The sequence below is a fragment of the Gracilinanus agilis genome, chromosome 3 (genome assembly GCF_016433145.1).
Source record: "Gracilinanus agilis isolate LMUSP501 chromosome 3, AgileGrace, whole genome shotgun sequence".
NCBI lineage: Eukaryota > Metazoa > Chordata > Mammalia > Didelphimorphia > Didelphidae > Gracilinanus > Gracilinanus agilis.
Window position 1 is genome coordinate 90,889,344 of NC_058132.1, and position 21,329 is coordinate 90,910,672.

Below are 21,329 nucleotides of genomic sequence, written 5' to 3' on the forward strand. Positions count from 1 at the left end.
GAATCCGAGGAAGTCAGGAAGCAAAGGTGATATAGAGCCATCGAAGTTTATTGAGTGGTGGAAGAGACAAGACGAGAGAGACTTTGAAAATCACTTTGAAGGCTGAAAGGAAGATGGATCAATACGAGCAATGTCCTATGACATATTCTAAAATAAATTCAAAACTGATAGGTGACTTGAATATTAAAACCATTCTAGCCATAGGAGAAAGTGGGCAACAGATAACCTGTGGAGTCACAGAGAGGAAGAGAAGTAAAAGTTCGAGAGCTTCACCAGAAAAGAGCTCCTCTCCACCTCCCCTCCCTCACAGCTCATTGGCCCGGAGCATTTCCTCTTTCGCTGCGGATTGGCGAGATCTAGGCGAGACTTTGCCCGTGAACCATTGGTTATTGCTTGTGGAGTTCACGATTACGCGGCTACCTATTTCCTGCTTATTGGTTGCAGTTGGGAGGCGGGGCGAGCGGCGGTCCCACCCCCGGAAAGCGTAAGTCACTTCCTCTTTCAGCTTCCTTCGGTGATGGAACCGGACCGGCACCTGATGAGTGGTCTAACGAGGTCTGTCCCAGGCACGCAGCCGTCCCACCCCCCATTTTCTGGGTCCCACGTTAGTCCTCTGTCTCAAACAGTTCGTCTCCTAGGCCCCGTTTCCCCGACTGGGCTTTTTTTCTTTTGTGTCTGTCTGTCTATCTTAAAGGGGTTAAGAGGGCGGGATCACTGCGCCTGGCCTTTGGCTTCCTACGCTTCTCCCGCTTAATGCAGGGAGGTTCATTACCTATGGTTAAAGACCTTGAATGACCTCCTGAGGCAGCCTATTCCCCTTTTGGTCAAAGATTTAATTGTTAGGAAAACTTCATCCATACAACAGACCTAAATCTGCCTCTGCAACTTCTTGCTTTAAGTCCTGCCCCCGAGAATAAAGCAGAACCAATCCAATCCCTTTTCCACGTGCCAGCCTTTAAGATTTCGGCGAAACTGAAGACGCTCAGCCAGGAGAAGGGAAAATTTGGCAGAAGGTGGTGGAATCTTATCAGTGTACTAACCCTTTCCAACAACAAAAACTGAAATTAGTTTAATTTGGCATGACTTGGGTTTTTTTGTTGTTTATTTGTGTTTTTTAAACTCTTATCTTCAGTCTTAGAATCAATACTAAGTATTGGTTCCAAGGCAGAAGAGCGGTAAGGGTAAGGCAATGGGGATTAAGTGATTTGTCCAGGGTCACAGACCTAGGAAGTACCATATTTGAACCTAGGACCTCCCGCCTCTAGGCCTGGCTCTCAATCCACTAAGCCATCCAGCTATCCCCTAACATGGCCTGTTTTTGATGAAGCCCTAGCTTCACTGTTCCCTGTTTTTCTTTCTTTGTGCCTCTTAATAATGTGTTCCAGAATTTTGCCAGAAATAAATGTTAAAGTCTCCTGGCCTATAATTTGCAAATTTCCCTATCTGCCCTTTATTAAAAAATTGGTATAACATTCCACCTCTCCCATTTGCCAAGATCTTTCAAAGATCATTGACAATATGCCAGGAATCTTATCTATCAGTTCTTTCAGTATCCTTGGGTTTGGTAACTTAAGTTCACCGAGGTCAGCTATATTCCTTGATCAAATCAATAATTTAATTCAATACTTTGTTGTATCTGTGATCTTCTTAAAATAGAGGACCACAGCTCATCTATAAATTTATGCATATGAAAAATTTCTTTCATCAGTATATATCCTACAAATCCAAGAATTTGCTACCATCATCCTTTGCTATAAGCCTCTGAGAAACAAGACAGTTTCTGTCTGACCCCAAATCCCCTGGTTCTGTATTGGACTTCCATATCCATAGTTTCTCCACCTTCTATATAGACTAGAAACAGTTTTTTCACCAGATGCTGAAATTTTGAAAAGAATGATAATTTTTAAAAGACTTTTTTTGTTGTTGTATAGATCAACCCCTAATGGATGCAGAGATTCCTTCTTAAAAACCTCTAGCAAATGACATTTTAATACTGTATTTCCTCCCTTTCCCCTTGCCTCAGTGCTATCTTATTCCTTGAAAATTTAGTTTCTCCATCTACCATCTACTGTTTGTTTGGGGCCCTACTAAGTATATGCTCTACCAGGTCCTGGGTCATCTGAAGAAATGGCAGGTGATAGCCTAGAATCATGAAGTCCCTGAGAAGAGAACTACTGACTAGAAGGCAGACTCAGGCTGCTAGCTAAGAGGGATAAAGTGGTATCTGGTATTCATTACTCAAGCTATACAATCTTATATCTGGAGTCCAACTACTTCTCCCTGCCTGAGTATTCCAAGAACCCATGGATTTGGGCAGTTTAGGGCCACTTCAGCCAGAATATTGGAAATGACCTTCCTGCTCCTGTCCCCTTGGAATAGATCTATTCTTGGTTTATAACCTTTTCCAGAGCCCTAAGACCATTGTCACTGTCTTTTATTTCATCTCATTCAACATAAATGCTGGAAGAGATTGTAGATGCTATCGTGTCCAGCCCATACCTTAATAGAGTGTGCTGCTGAATTTGCTCTATAGCAAATAATTATTCATCATTGCTTGAAGATCTCTAGTAAGGAGTAACCTCCTGGAAAGGGGGAGAATTTCACTTAATTGTTGAGAATTTTTTCTTTACTAGTTCTACTTTCTGGAGTCTTATAACAAATTTTATAACCTCTTCCACAAAACTTCCTCAAAGATTTAAAGGCAGTTTTCTTGGTGCCTTTTAAGTTTTCTTCTCCAGGTTAAATATCTCCAGTTTCTTCAGCATGTCTGTGTGGCGTAATCTTGAAACCTTTCACCACTGAGTTGCCTTTTTAGGTATACCCTCATATTTTTAAGTGTTCTTTCTAAAAAATGACACCCCAGACTGAAAAATACTGAAGATGTGAATTTTTTTTCTATACCACTTTCATTCACTCGCCTCTCTTTTGCTATTCACCATATACTATTTCTGGTGATTATTACCTACCAGTTCCATTCTCCCTCCTTTCCCCTAAAGTACTTGGGTCATAGTCTTGCTTTATACAGAGTATAGGGCTATACAATTCCAAAGAAATATTGAACAAAAAAGACTCTGAAGAACTGTTACACAGAAAAATATGACTTCCTATTCCAAACCTTGGTATTGGGAATGGAATGTGAAGGAAGAGGGGTATGTAACTTACAGAGGCAGCTCTTTGCTCAGTATGAATAAAGCAGATAATCAGTGGCATGCTGAAAAATGGGCTTAGCCACCCAGAGGAGGCACTTAATTACTTCCAAGTAGAGATCAATCAGTCAGCCAGCATTTATTAAGCACTTTTGGTTGAAAGACTCTGGTTGAAAGACTTTGTCCTCAAGGAGCATCAATTCTATTGGTTGTGGGAGATCACTTGACAAAATCAGATGACTAATTGACAAAAGATGTAGTAGAGGAGATTTTGGTTCAGTTCCAGGTTGGAGCACATGACCCTGCCACTCCATAGTCATAAAGGGCAGGTTGCTTGCCCTAAGGTTCTCCAAATCTGGGTGAGCTCAGAGTCAGCAGGGGAGCCAGGACTGGAAACAGATATCCTGACTCCCTGGACAGTGGCATTTCCACTACATGGCAATACTACTTCATGTGCCCCTTAATTCAAAGTATCCTCAGCACCTAAGATTGCTTCCCCTTTAATGAACTTGCAGGTACAGGCAGAAATTTGGAAGCAAAGCATCCTGTGGGACTTTGCAAGACAGCAGCTGTTCCTTCTAGCAGAACAACAGCTGGTACAAATACTGGAAGATCAGAAGAAGGTCCAGGCAAACCCTGCAGAGACTCCAAAGAGAACCAGATTCATCTGGCCCAACAGAACATCTTCCTTCAGCAGATGATCTCAGAATTAGAGAAGCTGCAGAGTCTCATGTGAAGTATGCCACAGGTGAGATGACGGCCTTTTCTCTCTTCTGTCTTAGGAAGGATAGAGTCAATGACTATGCTAATAGAAAATATTATGAGAGTTGTATTTGTCTGAGGGATGGTCCTTCATTCCTGACTGTTAGAAAACATTATTATCATGAGTGCCTACCCTGTCTGATACAGTGACATATACAGAAATAACCTATCATGAGGGAGATTATGAAACCAAAACTCTTATCTCCCTTTTACTATGCTCACCTCTTAGTTTCCTGGACTTTTTGCAAGACTTTGTTCAAATCACCACTTCCTGAAAGTGGCTTTTTCTGGTTCAACCTCACCCCGACTGGTTGAGCTTCCCCTTTCAGATTACTATAATCTATTCCGGTGATGGCAAACCAATGACACACATGTCAGCACTAACATGTGTAGCCATTTTCAGTGACACTCGGCCGCATACAGAGAAGTATGGGGCCACATGCCAAGGATGAAACATTTGTTGAAGTGTAGTGTAGTGTAGACGCACTGTGTACTATAGATGACAATTCTATCTATTAATTTACCTATTTTGGTTTATTAAATACAAATAAATTAAAAACATAAATTATATATTGCAATTATACATTTTTGTTATTTAAACTATAAATATCATGAAATTCTGGGTTTTTTTCTCAAAGTGACACACCACCTGAGTTATGCTCGGTTTTTTGGCGAATTTTGACATACCAAGCTCAAAAGGTTGCCCATCACTGATCTATTCTGATATATTTTCTTTGTTCTTAGTTATTCATATGTTGATACCTCCATTAGAATGTGAATGTTTTGTGGATTTAATATAAACTTGTACTACTCTTTTCATTTAGAAAGAAAAATATTGAAAATCCATTTCGGTCTAGGTACTCACCCTCACCCTTTGATTGGACACACATGCATATTAAGCTAGCATGCTCCTGGCTCCCTGATATCCAAGAAGATGCTTGCCTCTTATCCCATGTGACTCCTGGCATCTGGAAGATTGGTCTTTAACCCAGACTGGGGTCAATTCTGTCAAACCAGGGAGACCCAAAAGGAGTGATGGCACCAGGGTTATAAATTAGGGATCAAGGAAGTAGGAAAGCTCTCAGTCTGGGGATTTGCCCAGTTGGACAGCTCTTGGGCTCTGTCTTGCAAGGAAGCAGTGGGAATGAATTGAGACTCAAGGTAAGGAGAGAATTAAGAATGTCTAGGCCATGTGACTATGTGCCTTTGCTCTCCAACCTGCTTTCACTATCTAATAAATAATAATAAATAATATACAGTCTCTGGAGAATTTTAATCCTAACAACTCTTTGAGGGTAGGTAATGATTTTGCTTTTCTTTGCATCCCCAGAATTTAGCACATACCAGGTACATAGGAAGCATTTAATAAGTTTTTGTTGACTGACCAAGGTCAGCAGTCACAGCTAAACCCTAGACCCATGTTGGAGAACCTATGGCAGGGATGCCAGAGGGAGCTGTTCCCTTCCCCCACCCCATGCATGTGTAAGGACATTTCTTTCATCACCCACCCCTCTGCCCAGCAGCCCAGTGGGAGCACTTCCTACTTCCCCTGTCTGGGTAAGACGGGATCTCAAATAAGATGTGAAGGTTGTAGTTTGGGTCCTTTGTCTCCAAAAAGTTTGCCATCACTGCCCTACGCCATTCTTCTTGAGTTTTTCTTTCACTCTTAATTTGTTGCTCATAGCATTAGGGGTTGGTAGCTCTTCTTTATCCTATTGCCATCCTTACTCTATTCTCCAAGGGACTGTTTCCCAAGTAAACTCAAATGTTTTATGTTCTGTCAGATATTAAGAGCCTCAGGTTCCTTATCTGACAATGGAGACAATATTACTTGTTCTGCTTATCTCAAAGGGATGTTTTCCAGAAAAGTACATTATAAAAATTAGAGATGAAGTGATTTCCCACTGTCACACAATAGTATCTGGTAGAACTTGAATTAGTAATGAATTGGAAGGTGATTTTAGAGATCATCTGGGCCAGGCTACAATTTTAAACCATTTTGCAGATAAAGAAACTGAGTTACAAAGAGAAATGATCTGCCTAAAGTCAAAGCAGAGCTGGGATTCAAACTCACCTTCAGATTCCACATTAGTAATTCTTTGAATACCCCACATTCTTTTCCTTCCTTGTTTAACTTTTTAAACAGAACTTAATAGGAATTTTCTTTCTTCCTCCTAAATAGGCCCAGCTTTGCCCATGGCCACCACCTCATTGCCAAAGAGTTGTTTGGTGTCTGATTATTTCTTTTCTGGTATAAGGTAGTATCAGGGGATGGAGGTGGTTCCCAAACTGATGTTCTTCTCAGGTGCATTTTCCACTCATTTCTGGCCTCTAGGTGCTTTATTTAAGCTTTAGTCTCTCCAAGATCTTCACATCAGTCAAGTACTGGTGCCTGCTGCATGCAGTTAATTTTTAATTCCTTCCTGATCTGTTTTATGATTAAAATTCTCTGAAGACTGTATATTAACTTATAATTATTTATTAGTAAAGGTGAGAGAGAGAGAAATTCATGACCACCTGGCCATTCCTAATTAATTTCAGTTTTATCATGCTGCCTCAGTCGGCTAGCCAAAAGCCTCTAGGCCAGCCAAATGCCCCAAAAAAGTGTTTGCTCCATCCCCTTTCTTGTAAAGCCATTTTTGCCACACCTCCTTGGACTCTATGGTTGGACAGATTTAACCTCAGTCCGTATCTGAGCCCCATCTTTCATATACCACGAGTTGTGTGAGGACTTAACCAACTCCTTCTGAGCAGCCAGGTAGCCACAAGGTGCTCGATCAAAATGTGGGGCTGATACTGACCAAAAATTGGTTTCCAAATAGAATAAAGGGATACAATTCATATTAAATTCAACACCGACCTGCTGGTGTTATCTACCCAGCTATGTTGTTAAGGTGCCTCTCCTTTCCAGATTAGCTTCTGCCTTCAGGAAAATGCCCATTTAAAGCATGGTATATATACCATTTAGCTCCATTAATAAGGAGGATGTAGTGTATAGATCTGACCTGGCTCAACACTGCCTCTGACACATCCTGGATTTGTGAACCAGGTCAACCACTTAACTTCTCAGTGTTTCAGGAAGTTTCTTATTCTCTCTCCTGTTCTCTTTTCCTGGTCCATCACCCCTTTTTCATGTCATCAAACTTGCCCCACCACTGTTTTGCCTTTATTCCTACACGTGTACTGCTGAACAAAGGTGGAGAAAATAACAAAACCACACTGTCTTGATCAACTCCAGATCTATATTACATAACCTCAGCTGAGCCTTCAATACACCACAGGGCAATCCTTTTACACTTCTTAATTAACTCACTATCCCCCTGTTCACAATGGCTCTTCCAAATCTTTTCCACCTTCCTCAAACTTCATATGCCTCCATCCCCTCCCACCCATTCAACTGAGAACCTTATCTCATATTTTACTGAAAAAATTTGAGTCCATTTCCTAAGATATTCTCTTCTCCCTTGTTTATCTCACATCATCCAGACATCTTCAACCTCTTTGTCCTCCTTCACCCTGTCTCACATGATAAGGTAATTTTTCTCTTGCTAAAAAAAAAAAAAAAAATCCCTGTGAATTTACTAGTCCAGGCTGATCCCCGACATGCAGATTGTTTCTCATGTTTTTCTTCAGATTATAAGGATAAAGGTAAATATGTTTTGCTACTCAGCATGGGACATGTAAGCCTAATAATGAAGCTGGACACCCACAGGAACCTATGACTTTCAGAGAGCTCCCTCTAATTTTTACACCAAAACTTCTACCTTTTTAAGGAAATTCTTAATAAATGTGAAAATATTACAGTGGGAAAGTACTTTATAAGTAAAATTGCTTGGTCTAGATCCAGTCCAATTCAATAAGCATTTACCGTGTGCAGGACATTATGCTAACTAATGGTGATACAAAAGAAAAATTAGAAATGCTCCTGGTCTCAAGGATCTTCCATTTTGCTCAGGAATTATAACATGTAAACAAATATATACAAATACTCATCCAGTTTTCACTTGAAGAACTCCTGTGATAGGAAGCTAAGGTAGCTCATTCCACTATGGCACAATTCTTATATGAAATTTTCTCCCTGAAACATCACCTCATTGCTGCTAATTCTGACCTCTGGGACTAAGCACAAGTCTAATTCTTCTTTCAAAAGACAGCTGCCTTAGCCCTGAAATCATTGAAGATAGAGAATATCCCCAATTCCTTCACTGGATCCTTATATAGCAGGGTCAACAGCCCTCTTCCCCTATCTCAGGCTCTCTTCTAAGGATGTGTGCCAGTCTGTTAACTTCCTTCTAAATGTTATCCAACAGTTATCTGGCCAGTTGGCACTTAACCCTCACAGAGTCAGGTTCATGTTTTTGAGGGATATTTTCTAGTAAGTATACTCAGGATGTCTTTAACCATCATCCCAATATAAAACTGAGATCCTTTAATTCAACTTGAATCTACATGATCTTTTATTGTGCTTATAGAATCCTAGGCAAATAGGGGCATAGGATCAGCAAAAGCTTATAATTGAAACAGAAAAGAAAAAAATCAGCAAAACCTTCCAAAATAAGTGAATTTCTATTCTTCTACTCCTCTTTACCAACATAGTCCAAAAATTTTCCCGTTTGCAAACTGGAGAAAATGGGGCTTGTAACTGCCAAAATGTTTTGTTGCTTATAGCTCTCTATTGAGTCTCTACCCCAGCTAGAACAATAGTAGTTTCTCCAGCACTGTCACTTCACCTCTTCATAGCTGGCAACTTGTCTGGATGGCAAACCATACTTCTCCACCACTGGCAACTGATCCAAAAGCCTGTTCTAGTATGGCTAGTTAATTCCATTAATAGGGCTTCTTGTCATGTCCATCTCATGATCTATTTTCTTCCAGTCTCCTCACCATGATCACACACTTCCCTAGCACAGTGGCCTATATTCACTTGAAGACTCTGTCCCCTATATTCAGACCAAATCCTGGGGCCTAGGTTCTTACAGGAAATTTAGTTCCTAATGGAATGGGCAAGTGCACTCATTGAGAAGGGCAGGCTTTCTTTAGTCAGAACCCCCATTACATTAAAATGTTATGTCTAGACCATAGTATTTCAGATAGGATCTGCCAAGCAGAATACAGTGTGATTAGTTCCTTCTTTAATCTTGGCATCTTTGAATCAGAAGATTCAAGTTTGGAGAAGCCTTAAGAGTTCATTTTCTAAATGAAGAAAGGTACCTGAGACCTACTAGTGAGGGAAAATGAGTATATCAACTAAATTTGTCAATTTGTGGACAAAGGAAAAAAATCAAGATTCAGACCTAGCTCCTCTGACTCCAAATCTAGTGCTCTTTCCACTACAACCTGATGCCAATGATATCTACATGTGCCCCAGGTTCTGTTTGGCTCTAGACTGGTTCTTTCCTCCCTGTGTATATGTCAGTTTTGGACCTGTAGACATGAGTCCTGAACTGGTTTGGCCCTATCTAGACCCTTGGTTTTGACTTGCTCCTTAACTTTCCCAGTCCTAGTTTTCCAGTCTCTCTATGCTTCCCTTTAGCACACAGCCATAATATGGATCCAGCAAACTGAAGATAAACAAAATCCTAGTCCCTAAAGAAGGAGCAATCATGATGAGAGCTCAATTTATTCAATACAAGAGCCATTTCCTTTTTTTAAAAAAATAATTGTATTTTACCATTCTTTTAAAAAATTTTTGAGTTCCCAATTCTATCCCCTTTGGTACCTTGCTCACTCATTGAGAAAGTAAGCAATATATTAATTATAGATGTGAAATTATACAAAACTTTTATACATTAGCCATGTTAAAAGAAAAAGTGGAAAATATATGTTTCAATCTGCACTCAATTCATCACTTCTCTCTCTAGGTAGTAGATAGGAGCATTTTTCTTTGTGAGTCCCTTGAAGTTTTCTTGGATCATTGCACTGATTAGAGACGCTAAGTCTTTCACAAGGGATCATCATTACAGTATTGCTTTTACTATGTACAATGTTCTCTAGATTATGTTCACTTTGAATCGGTCCATATTAGTCTTCTGAAGTTTTTCTGAAACCATCCTCCTCATTCTTTCTTAAAGCACAAGTAAGAACCATTTCCACAAGGACTTTGTAGAAGTGACACTGACCCCAGGCACAAGAGGTCTCAGAAAATCACTAGAAAAACTGGATAGGGAGGGACTACGGCAGAAACAACAAATGCACTTATCTCCATTAGAATTAAGGTCAGATGAGAAGCAAAGTTGTGTAACATTCTTGGAAGATGTTGGCTTTCACTGTAGCTTTACGTGAGGTTGCATTGCATAAATATGGAATTCAGTTCCCACTTGGGAGGATAGGAATGGAGGGAACACTGAACGTGATACTAAATACTTGTGTAAGAAACATACTAAGTTAGTTCTAGTCAGGGTTTAGAGACACACATCTCCGCAAGTGAGGCTGGCAGAGGGAAAAGGACTGTAGAGAAATGATAGACATGAATAGGAAGTTAACCTCATCATGATAGTGGCTTGCTTGAAATTCTTGAGACTGCTGAGGATTGACTTCCTCTGGATGAGATCTTTCCTTCTTCCCTGGGTTAAGCTGAGATTTCAACTCACTTCTTACCAAGGAGTTTATTTAAACTTATTTCAAGTTGGTTATAATGTCATCAGTAGAATTTCTTGTTTGCTATTTGCTATTTCACTTAAATATATGAGTGGGCTCACAAAAAAAAAAGTGACATTGATATTCCTGAGCCTCACTGGAAGACATTTTTTAGAGTCTTTTCATATGGGGAATAAAAGTGAAGTAATGGGTTCCATGAGGGTTCAGAGGCATAGAAAACCTGGGTCAGAGACAAGGAACAACACTCAGAGTCTTCTGCAGATCAAAGACCAAGAGTTTGGTTGTTGTTTTTTTTCCAGTTTAAAGAAGCTCAACTGGGATAGTGAAACCATTCCATGAGTCTTACATCAAGTATGAGCTGCACAATCTGGAGAGTTGAATCAATGAGGCAATTAATTATAATATTTACTAAATATAATTTTAAAAAACATTCAGCAAGCATATAGCTGTGGCCAAACCGGGGACTAAGACCATATTTATAGAATCATTGGTTTATAGTTTTAGAGACAAGTGGTTTCAAAGTTATCTGAGAGCCAGTCCTTTCGTTTTGCTGAGTAAGTTGAGTAAACTGAGGCTGAGAAAGGTCCAGTGACTTTCTCAAGGTCACATAGGTAAGCTTCAGATCTTAGCTTTAAGTACTAACAAAGAAAATACCTAAGAAAAACATTAAATAAGGTGATAAACTCCCAACACAAAGAGGGAAAAGTAATCCAGAGTCTAAATAGCCATGATGTTGCCTGATCAGTCAGGACATTACAGAGGAGTCTGAAGCAAATCGCAGATAGCATGAGGAAAATAACAACCTAGAAGGGAAAATTTGCTAACAGAAACAGAGCATGCCCAGAAATATCTGAAAAAAAACTGTCTGAAAACAGAAACTAAGGTTTTATATACCCCTGCTTGCAATTTGGCCCTTGGCCAGAGGTATCCTCTCATTCCCACCCTTGCTTTGCTATTCATTCTATACTTCCCAGTCCCTTGGCTTCCGTTTCACCACAGGAATATCCATCCCTCTAGGAATGAAATTATACTCTGGACCAGAGCGAAATAATGCCCATATTTCTCTGGGGTCCCATTGTCCTCCATCCCTACCTTTATGTACAAAGTAGGCAAAAGAGATTGCACAACACCTTCCCCCTTCTATCCTTAGCCACCATCACCCCTGCCCCACCACCTTCCAACCTCTCCCATATATTTAAGGTCTACTCTCTGTCCCTCTACTGTTAGGCTTTCCAGGAATTGATTTGTCCAAACTACCTAGGATAAAGGTGAATCTGAGATTAAAGGGTAAGGGGAACATACCACTTTTCCACTAGAGGTAAGATACTTTATCTGGCACTTTAATATCAGGAATACGGTTCCCAGTTGTCTTAGGGCTTTAATAAGCAGTGATCTATCCACCCTCCCTCTCCCCATCCACTTATCCCTGTAACATATATTTTAAAAGTAATGAATCAGAAAACTACCCCTCGAGAAGCTGAAGATGATTGAGAGCAAACATTTTCCACAAGAAAATCAGTCCATTTAGCACTGTTTGATGTTAATATTTTGGTATGGGTTTCACAAGCTGAGGGGCCAATGATCTTTTCCAGTGTGAGAAAATCAGTTTGATGAAATACTTCCACAAATATAATAAATCAGTTTTTAACATACAGCCAAGCTAATTTATAAATGTAATTCACTATCCCTTTTTAAATATGGAACAGTTGGAGTACTAGAAAGGGCAGAAAGGTACTTTTTGTAGAAAGGAAAACTAAATCAAATTTTATTGATGCTATTTAGATGAACATTTTGAAGCCTGGAAGCAAAAACTGGCTTAACTGCTAAAATATGTCTACAAAGAAACAGATTTGAGTAATTTGAAACAGAGAATGAACTTTGTAAATAAAGCTTTAGAAAGATCAAGTTTCTCAGAAATGCATGTTACTCTTTTCAGCCTCCTCTAGGTTAATAAGGAAAAGCAGAAAAGGAAAAGACGGACACTGCTGCCCTTTTATTATATAAGAATTGCCTTAGGCTGATTCGTATAACTCAGAGAGGCAACCTGAGGATTAAGTATAAAAAAGCTAAATCACCTTGTGAATGATGTAGGGTATGTACCTAATATGTATGTGAAGATCTTTATGGTTTAAAGGGGAAAAAAAGGGACTTATTAAAAACCAGAAAATATATTTGTAGTAGCTCTTATGTGGTGGCAAAGAATTGGAAATTGAGGGCATGTCCATCATTTGGGGAATGGCTGAATAAATTGTGGTATATGATGATGATGGAATACTATTGAAATGATGAACAGGATAATTTCAGAAAGAGCTGGAAAGACTTACATGAACTGATAAAAAACAAAATAAGCAGAACCAGGAGAACATTGTACACAGTAACAGCAATATTGTATGATAATCAACTATGAAAGGCTTAGCTTCTCTCAGCAATACAATGATCTAGGGCAGTGATGGGCAACCTTATGAGCTTGGTGTGTCAAAATTTGCCCAAAAAACAAGCATAACTAGGGTGGTGTCACCTTGAGGAAAAAAACAACATAATTTCATAATATTTATAGTTTAAACAACAAAAATGTATAATTGTAATATTTAACTGTATTTAATAAACCAAAAATAGGTAAATTAATATAGGTAGAATTGTCATCTATTATAGTGCACAGAGTGTCTACACAACACTACAGCAAATGTTTCATCCTTGGTATGTGGCCACATGTCATCAAAAATGGCTACACATGTCAGTGCTAGCATGCATGTCATAGATTTGCCATCACTGATCTAGGACAATTCTGAAGGACTTATGACAGAATACTATCCACCTCCAGAGAAAGAACTGTTGAAGTCAGAATGCAGATCAAAGGATACTACTTTTAACTTTAGTTTGTGTTTTTATTTTGGGGTTTTGGTTTTATACGAGTATTCTCTTACAACAGTGACCAATATGGAAGTGTTTTTTGCATAATACATGCATAATCTATATCAAATTGCTTATCCTCTCTGAGAAGGAGGGAAGGGAAAAGGGAGACAATTTAGATCTTATAATTTTGGAAAACATGTTGAAAATTACTATTACATGTACTTGGGAAGATAAAATATTTTAAAATTTAAAAAGAATGAAGAAAAAACTGGGAATTGTGAATATTGAGAAGCAATTCAAGAACATAAAATGGAAGGTCAGACAAGAGCTATGGGGCATTATGGTCTCTCACCTCATTTACATATAAATGGTTTATAAATAAAGGCAAAAAATCATCAATATTCAAAAACTAGGTTATGAATTCAAACGAATTACTGATTTCACTATGGAAGTGTTTGGGGAGCTCTTGTTTTTTAAATGAAAGATGCACCAAAGAAAGTCAAACCAAGAGGGTTTGACCTAAGCCAATGAAAGAATTTTTTATATATAGGAGAATGGGAGAGGAGGCTAGTACTAAAGATTTAAGAATAATAGGAAAAAAATATCAAAGAATAAGAAAATCAGGGTTTTAGAGCTGTTTATAAGAGACCAATAGCAAGGGCAGGTAGCTAACAAGAAGACTTTGGCTACTAACTCCTGATTGCCTGAATAGACTGCCATTTCAACTATTATTCTTCACCTACCAGTTAAAGTTTTAGAAACATAAACTTTTCACAAATGCATCCCATCCTTTTTTCCACTCTGCTTTGAGAGAGAAAAGTAGAAAGGGAAAAGACGGGTACTAATGATGTTTTGTAATTTAAGAACTAGCTAGGCAAGTTTGTATAACTAGGGGGTCAAACTGAGCTGTTTTCTGTGGGACCTCAGTTTTGTTGGAACAGTGTAGTGTCCGAGTGAGTAAACATTGGCTAGTCAGGTATATATATAGGGCAGAAATAGACAGTCTGATGAACTTTAGAGTTCTCTAGCCAAAAGGGAATCCCAGTTCATTTACATTGAGATGTAAAACTTTCTAAACACTCTTTTAAGAGTAATTATAGAAGACAATGGCGTAAAGGCAGGAATTCACCTGAACTCGCCCAAATTTCCCTATAAGCAACCTTGTAATAATACCTTAAATTGAATTTTGGAGTGGCAAAACCAACAGCTTGGGGTGAAAGTTTTTCAGTGCAAGATAACTTAGGAGGTTGATAGGAAAGGTCCGTTTCATGAGGGTGGTGGTCAAGCCCAGAGCACAATACACTGTAAGCTGCCCCTTGGAAACCAATAGAAGACCTTAAGGTAGCTGCAACAGTGGTGGCATTAGTATCTTTGGGAGCTCTAAGCCCACAAATGGTAAGGGAATCAAACAGCTTATCAGAAGGAAATTAAAAGAGAATCTTTCCTGGCACTAGAAGCAGAACCCTCCTGTATTGCCCATATACAGTCCTGGATCACATCCCAAGGCAAAGAAGGGAGGCTACAAGGGAACAGGAGTCCTGGTAAGAGTTCCAGAGAGGAAAGGAGTGTTTGTGGTTTCTGACAGGGAAGCAGAGGCCTTCATTTCAGGTCCAAGGCTGAAAGGAGCACTAGTGCTAGTGGCTACAGGAGAATAGGGGCCTAAGTCACATTTTCAGGGACATAGGAATGAGAACTGTATCTACAGGAGAACAGGAGCCCTGGTCACAATTCCAAGATGGAGAACGATGTTTATGGTCTCTCACAAGCCAGAGCACAAACTGGGAGGGCAGTGACCACACCTCTCCTTACATCATAACACCTCAAGTGAACCAGAAACTTGTACAAGCCACTAGAACTAGTTCTAAAAACAGCAGCACAAAGGAGCAGACTCTGAGTTTTATATAAAGTTTAAAATCAAGAAATGGTCTGGGGAAGTGATTTTAAAAAACTGACCATAAAAAGGTATTATGGAGATAGGGAAGATAAAGACAAACTCAGAAAAAGACAATGAAGTCAAAACCGCCACATGCAGAGCCTCAAAGAAAAATATAAATTGGATACAGTCCCTAAAAGAATTCCTAAAAGAGCTCAAAATTTTTTTCAAAATCAAATGATAGGGGCAGCCGGATAGCTCAGTGGATTGAGAGCCAGGCTTAGAGACGGGAGGTCCTAGGTTCAAATCTGACCTCAGACACTTCCCAGCTGTGTGACCCTGGGCAAGTCATTTGACCCCCATTGCCTGCCCTTACCACTCTTCTGCCTTGGAGCCAATACACAGTATTGACTCCAAGATGGAAGGTAAGGGTTTTAAAAAAAAAATCAAATAGTAGAAGTAGAGGAAAAACTGGGGAGTAGGGGAATAAGTAAGGGGGAAAAAAAGATGAAAAGAGGCACAAAATTATAGAAGAAAATAACTCCCTAAAAAGTAGAACTGACCAAATGGAAAGGAAGGTACAAAAGCTTGCTGAGGAAAATAATTCATTAAAAATTAGAAAGAGAAGGGGCAGCTAAGTGGCTCAGTGGATTGAGAGACAGGCCTAGAGATGGAAGGTTCTGGGTTCAAATTTGACCTCAGACACTTCCTAGCTGGGTAAGCCAATTAACTCTTATTGCATACTTACCACTCTTCTGCCTTAAAATCAATATTAATTCTAAGACAGAAGATAAGGTGGTGTTTGTTTTTATTAGAATTGGGTGAGTGGATACTAATGACTCCTTGAGACATCAAAAAACAATAAAAGATAACCAAAAGAATGGAAAAATAGAGGAAAATGTGAAATAGCTTATGGGAAAAAACAACTGACCTGGAAAATAAATCAGAGATCTATTAAAATTATCTTTAAAAAATTTTTAAGAATTATTGGGCTACCTGAAATCATGATAGGAAAAAAAGAAGCTAGACATCATATTTCAATGAGTGAAATTGCCCTGATATTCTGTAACCAGAGGGTAAAATAGAAATTGAAAGTATCTGCCAGTCACCTACTGAAAGAGATCCCAAAATGAAAACTCCCAAGAATATTATTGCCAAATACTAGAGTTTCCCAGGTCAAGGAAAAAAATACTGAAAGCAGTCATAAAAGAATAATTCAAATATCATTGAGCCACTCTCAGGAGCTCATAAGATTTACAGTTTCTTCAATAAAGGACAAGAAGGTTTGGAATATGATATTCCAGAGGGCAGAGGTGCTAAAATTACAACCAAGAATCATCTACACAGCAAAATTGAATATAATCTTCAGGAGAAAAAACTGGCTATTCAATTAAATAAAGAATTTTCAATCATACCTGATGAAAACAAAATAATAATAAAAACAAGAGGTGGGGGGGGGGGGGTAGGTAGAGCAGAGCAATAGGTCTGGAGTTGGGAGGACCAGAATTCAAAACTGGCCTCAGACACTTCCTAGCTATGTGATACTAGGCAAGTCCAATTTCCTAGTCTTTGCAGCTCTTCTGTCTTAGAATTGATACTAAGACAGAAGGTAAGAAAAAGAGAAAAAGAGTTAAATAGAACATTTGACTCTCAAACTCAAGGCTCAAAAGAAGCATGAAAGGGTAAATAGAAAGGAGAAATTATAAGGAATTCAATAAGGTTAAATTGTTTACATTCCTATATGGGAAGATGGTACTTATAATTCTTGAGAACTTTTATCTTTATTAGGCAGTTTGAAGAATAATATATACTTAACAATATAGTATGTAGGGATATACACAAATAGAAAGCACAAGAGTAAATTTAATATGATGAGATGATATCCAAAAAAAAAAAAATTAAGGGATGAGAAGGAAGAATGCATTAAGAGGGAAGGCAAAGGTAGAATGGGGGAAATTTTTTCAAAGGATATACAAAAGGAAGAGTTTTACAGTGGAGAGGAAGATTGGAAGGGGTGAGTAGATGGCAGTGCTTGAACCCAGCATTCATCATAATTGGCTCAAGATACACATCTAACATACACACTTAGTTGGGAAGAAAAATCTATCTTACACTGCAGGGAAATAAGCGTGGAAGAGGATGATGGAAGGGAGTTAATGGAAAGAAGGGCAGATTAAGGGAGGCAGTGGTCAAAAGCAAAACAGACTTTTGAGTAGGGACAAACAGAAGCAGATGGCAGAAAGGATTAAAAAACAGAATCTTACAAAATCGATTATAAGAAACACTTGAAACAGAGAGACACATAGAGTAAAAATAAGGGGATAGACCAGCTGAGGGGGATGGAGCATGCTTTAGCTGAAGGAAAGGAAGGAAGGAAGGAAGGAAATAAGGAAATAACAAGGGTAGCAATCATGATCTCAGACAAAGCAAAAGGCAAAAATAGAACTAATTAAATGAGATAAGCTGGGAAAATACAGCTTTCTAAAAAGTACCAGAGATAATTAATATCAATACTAAACATATCTGCACCAAATGGTATAGTATCCAAATTCCTAAAGTAAAGTAAAAGTTAAATAAGTTACAGGAGGAAATAGAGACTAAAACTACATTACTGGAGGATTTCAACTTCCCCCTGTCAGAACTAAATAAGTCTAATCAAAAAAATAAACAAGAAAAAAGTTGAGATGAATAGAATTTTAGAAAAGTTAGATATGACAGATTTCTGGAGAAAATTGAATGGAAATAGAAGTAAACCTTTTTCTCAGGGCCTAAGTAACTAACTATATTTCCCTACAACAGTTCTCACATTAGATTATCAATATCTAAGAGAGCATGAAGACAGGCACTTTATTTGTATACTTTAAATTTGATATCTTATAAGTCCAAGAAAAAATGTTTTGTATTGAAAGTTATCCTGTATTCAACAGTCAGTAAATACTTATAAGTGCTGGGCACTGTACTAAGTGCTAGGGATACAAATATGAAAAAATAGATGGTCTTTGAGGAAGCTGAAAAATGGAAGGTAGAAGGGAGGATGAGGAAAGTATTCTGTGAAAATCAAAGATGTCTCCAAGTAGTGAAGCCAGGTGAAAAATGAGCTATTCTGAGCTAAGTTCCCTCCTTAAAATATAGGGTTTTAGAGTTCATGGCCCCACCCTCCATTCTCAGAGAAAAAAGATAGTGATGAAGTGGAAAGCCAGGCTTAATGGGAATTTGCAGGATGATGAGGTTTTCCCAGTAATGAGCTTCCTGAGGCATGGTGAGGTCAAGAGATGTCCTGGAGTAATGCAGCCAAGTAAGAAATTAGTACATCCATGTGATATAGGTAGTTACCTGGATGTCTGGTGCAGAAATACTTGGATGCAAAGTGAATCTCGTGTGCCTACTAAGAGTCCTTTGAGACACTCCCACTGAAGTTCAACTCCATCATATTCTACAGGGTTTTAGTCTGCCAGGGACATCTTAGAAACCAGACCAGACAATATGCTCAGAGTAAGCTCCAAACCTGGTGAATACTCTTCTTCCTCTAGCTTCCCAACCCCAGCTAGGGTTCAGGGCACCCATGGGCCTCAACTCTGTGGTAGATTTTCAACATGTGCAAGTATATGCACACTTGTATACACACACACACACACACACACACACACACACACACACACACACACAGTGATAAGATTTCTTTAGTGTTTGGAGAAGAGCAGGTTCTCTCCTTCCCCCTACCTCCTTGATACTAAGGTCAATGTTGGAGATGGATCCCACTAAAACTAGAGAGAGGCTTAAGAGCTAATGGATATCTAATAAATGGCTATAATAAGTGGTTTGACAGAAAGGAAAATAGAGGAAGAAGACAAGGTATATTGTTGGGTTTTAAATCTGTATAGTCAGTGTGCATATAATTGGGATTTAGTCAGGATCATAGAATTTAAACTCCCTCCAAGTATACAGGTGAAAGGTATTCCACTTTTGCAATACCTATTCAGGTATTGTTACGCTTTGTTTAAAGTTTATACAGAAATAGGAATATGTACTAGAAGTGATTATATCGATGAAATTGCAGGTTCCATTGATATAGGGAACTCTCAGATACAGAAATTTCCTCTGCCCATTGTAGCTCAGCACCTCTGCTGCAACTTAGAAAGTTACCTAGAACACTGAATGATTAAGTGACTTGTCATGGGTCACACAGCCAATATGTATCAGAAAGTGAGATTTCAACCCAGGTCTTCTTGGCTTTCAAGCTAGTTCCACATGTATAACAATATATTTTCCTCTTAATAGAATGTAACCTCCACTTAAAGCCTCAATCCAGTGTCTTATTGTGGTCTACAAGTGATTGAGTTTTCCAAGTCTATGACAGTGGAGCCAAAGGATTTGTGTATGAGTCCTGCATATCTTTTTTTTAACCCTTACCTTCCATCTTAGAATCAATAATGTGTATTGGTTCTAAGGCAGAAGAATAGTAAGGGCTAGACAATGGGGATCAAGTGATTTGCCCAGTCACATAGCTAGGAGGTGTCGGAGGTCACATTTGACTTCCCATCTCTGGGCCTAGCTCTCAATCCACTGAGCTACCCAGCTGCCCCCTGAGTCCAGCATGTTTTGATTAGAGGGCTAGGCCTAAGTGTGGAGAATCTCCTTGCTGCAAGAATGATCACCAAAGCAGGAATTTTTCTTTTTTTCAGTCACATATTCATGAGAATAATCTGTGTGGTGCAGTGAGATCAATGGAGGCAGAGGACCTTGATTCAAATCCCAGCTCTACCACTTACTATTTTTTGTGACTAAGGAATTGCCTTTTAAAAATAGGCTTGTGATATATTAATTATAGAGAGACCAAGAAATTCTAAATTTTAAGATATCTAAACTGCAAGATTTTTGCCTGAAAGTCAATGAGGTAAGCAATACTTGGACTGTTAAGCTGAGTCCATGTAATAACCTACTTTAAGCTCCAAATTTTCTCCCAATACCTCAAGAATCACAGAATCTCAGAGCAGCAACTGACCTCAGAGGGCATCTAATCTAACCTATATCTGAATTCAAATTCCTTCTATAGAAACCCTGATAAGTAAATATCCAAACTCTACTTGAAGACCCTTAGTAATTTCCCACTGCCTCATATTCATAGTTCATCTTACTTTTGGTCAATGCCAATGATTAAGAGGGGCAGCCAGGTGACACAGTGTATAGAGTGCCAGGCATGAAGTCAGGAACACTCATCATCTTCATGAGTTCAAATCTAGCCTTAGAAACTTAGTAGCTGTGTGACCCTGGGCAAGTCACTTTACCCATTTGCCTCAGTTTTCTCATTTGTAAAATGAGCTGGAGAAGGAAATGGCAAACCACTCCAGTATCTTTGCCAAGAAAACCCAAAATAGGGTCAGGAAAAGTCAGACATGACTAAAACAACTGAGAAATAACAAAAATGGTTAGTGAAAAAAGTACAGGACATGGAGCCAAAAGACATGGGTTTGAAATCTGGCACCATTAATCACTAACTCCAGGTCTCATGTGGTCTTGGGCAAATCATTTAACTGTATAGTGGGGAGAATAACATTAACAGAAATGATAGAAATTTGAGTCTCAAGGGGATTAATACACCATTTACATCATAGGGTTGTTCCAAGCTCATTTGAAGGTATATAGCAACTTCAAAGTGCTTTAATTGCAGATAATAATAATCTATATAGATTAAGGTAATTAAGCATTTTGTCAAAAGCAAGGTCCTTATACCTCTAAATTTCTGCTTGGAGATTGCACTCAAAATATTATTTTATTCTCATGCATTCTATTAATCACCTGGAATGAACTCCTATCTTCAGAATTCGTATAAGCCTCTCACGGATTTGCTTAGTACGGACAGCATAGACAATGGGGTTGAGAATGGGTGGGATGAGGAGATAGAAACTGGCCAACAAGATGTGAATATGGGGGGGTACGTGATGGCCAAAGCGATGGATGAGAGAAGAGACTACAATGGGGATGTAGAAGATCAGTATGGCACAGATATGGGACCCACAAGTCCCCAAGGTCTTGAGCCTGGCCTCTGGGGTGGCCAGTCCTAGCACAGCCCGGAAGATCATCACATAGGAGGCTGCAAT

At 39.0% G+C, this 21,329-nt stretch overlaps 1 protein-coding gene across 1 annotated transcript in view; it reads left to right on the forward strand.

The window, feature by feature from the left end:
- Positions 1-524: 524 nt before the first annotated feature.
- Positions 525-21,329, forward strand: part of LOC123240479 (heterogeneous nuclear ribonucleoprotein H-like) — a 50,797-nt gene continuing 29,992 nt past the window's right edge. Inside the window, exons 1-2 of the mRNA XM_044668079.1 lie at positions 525-555; positions 3,662-3,894. The gene's annotated coding sequence lies outside the window, so the exon portion shown is untranslated. The remainder of the gene's footprint in view (positions 556-3,661; positions 3,895-21,329) is intronic.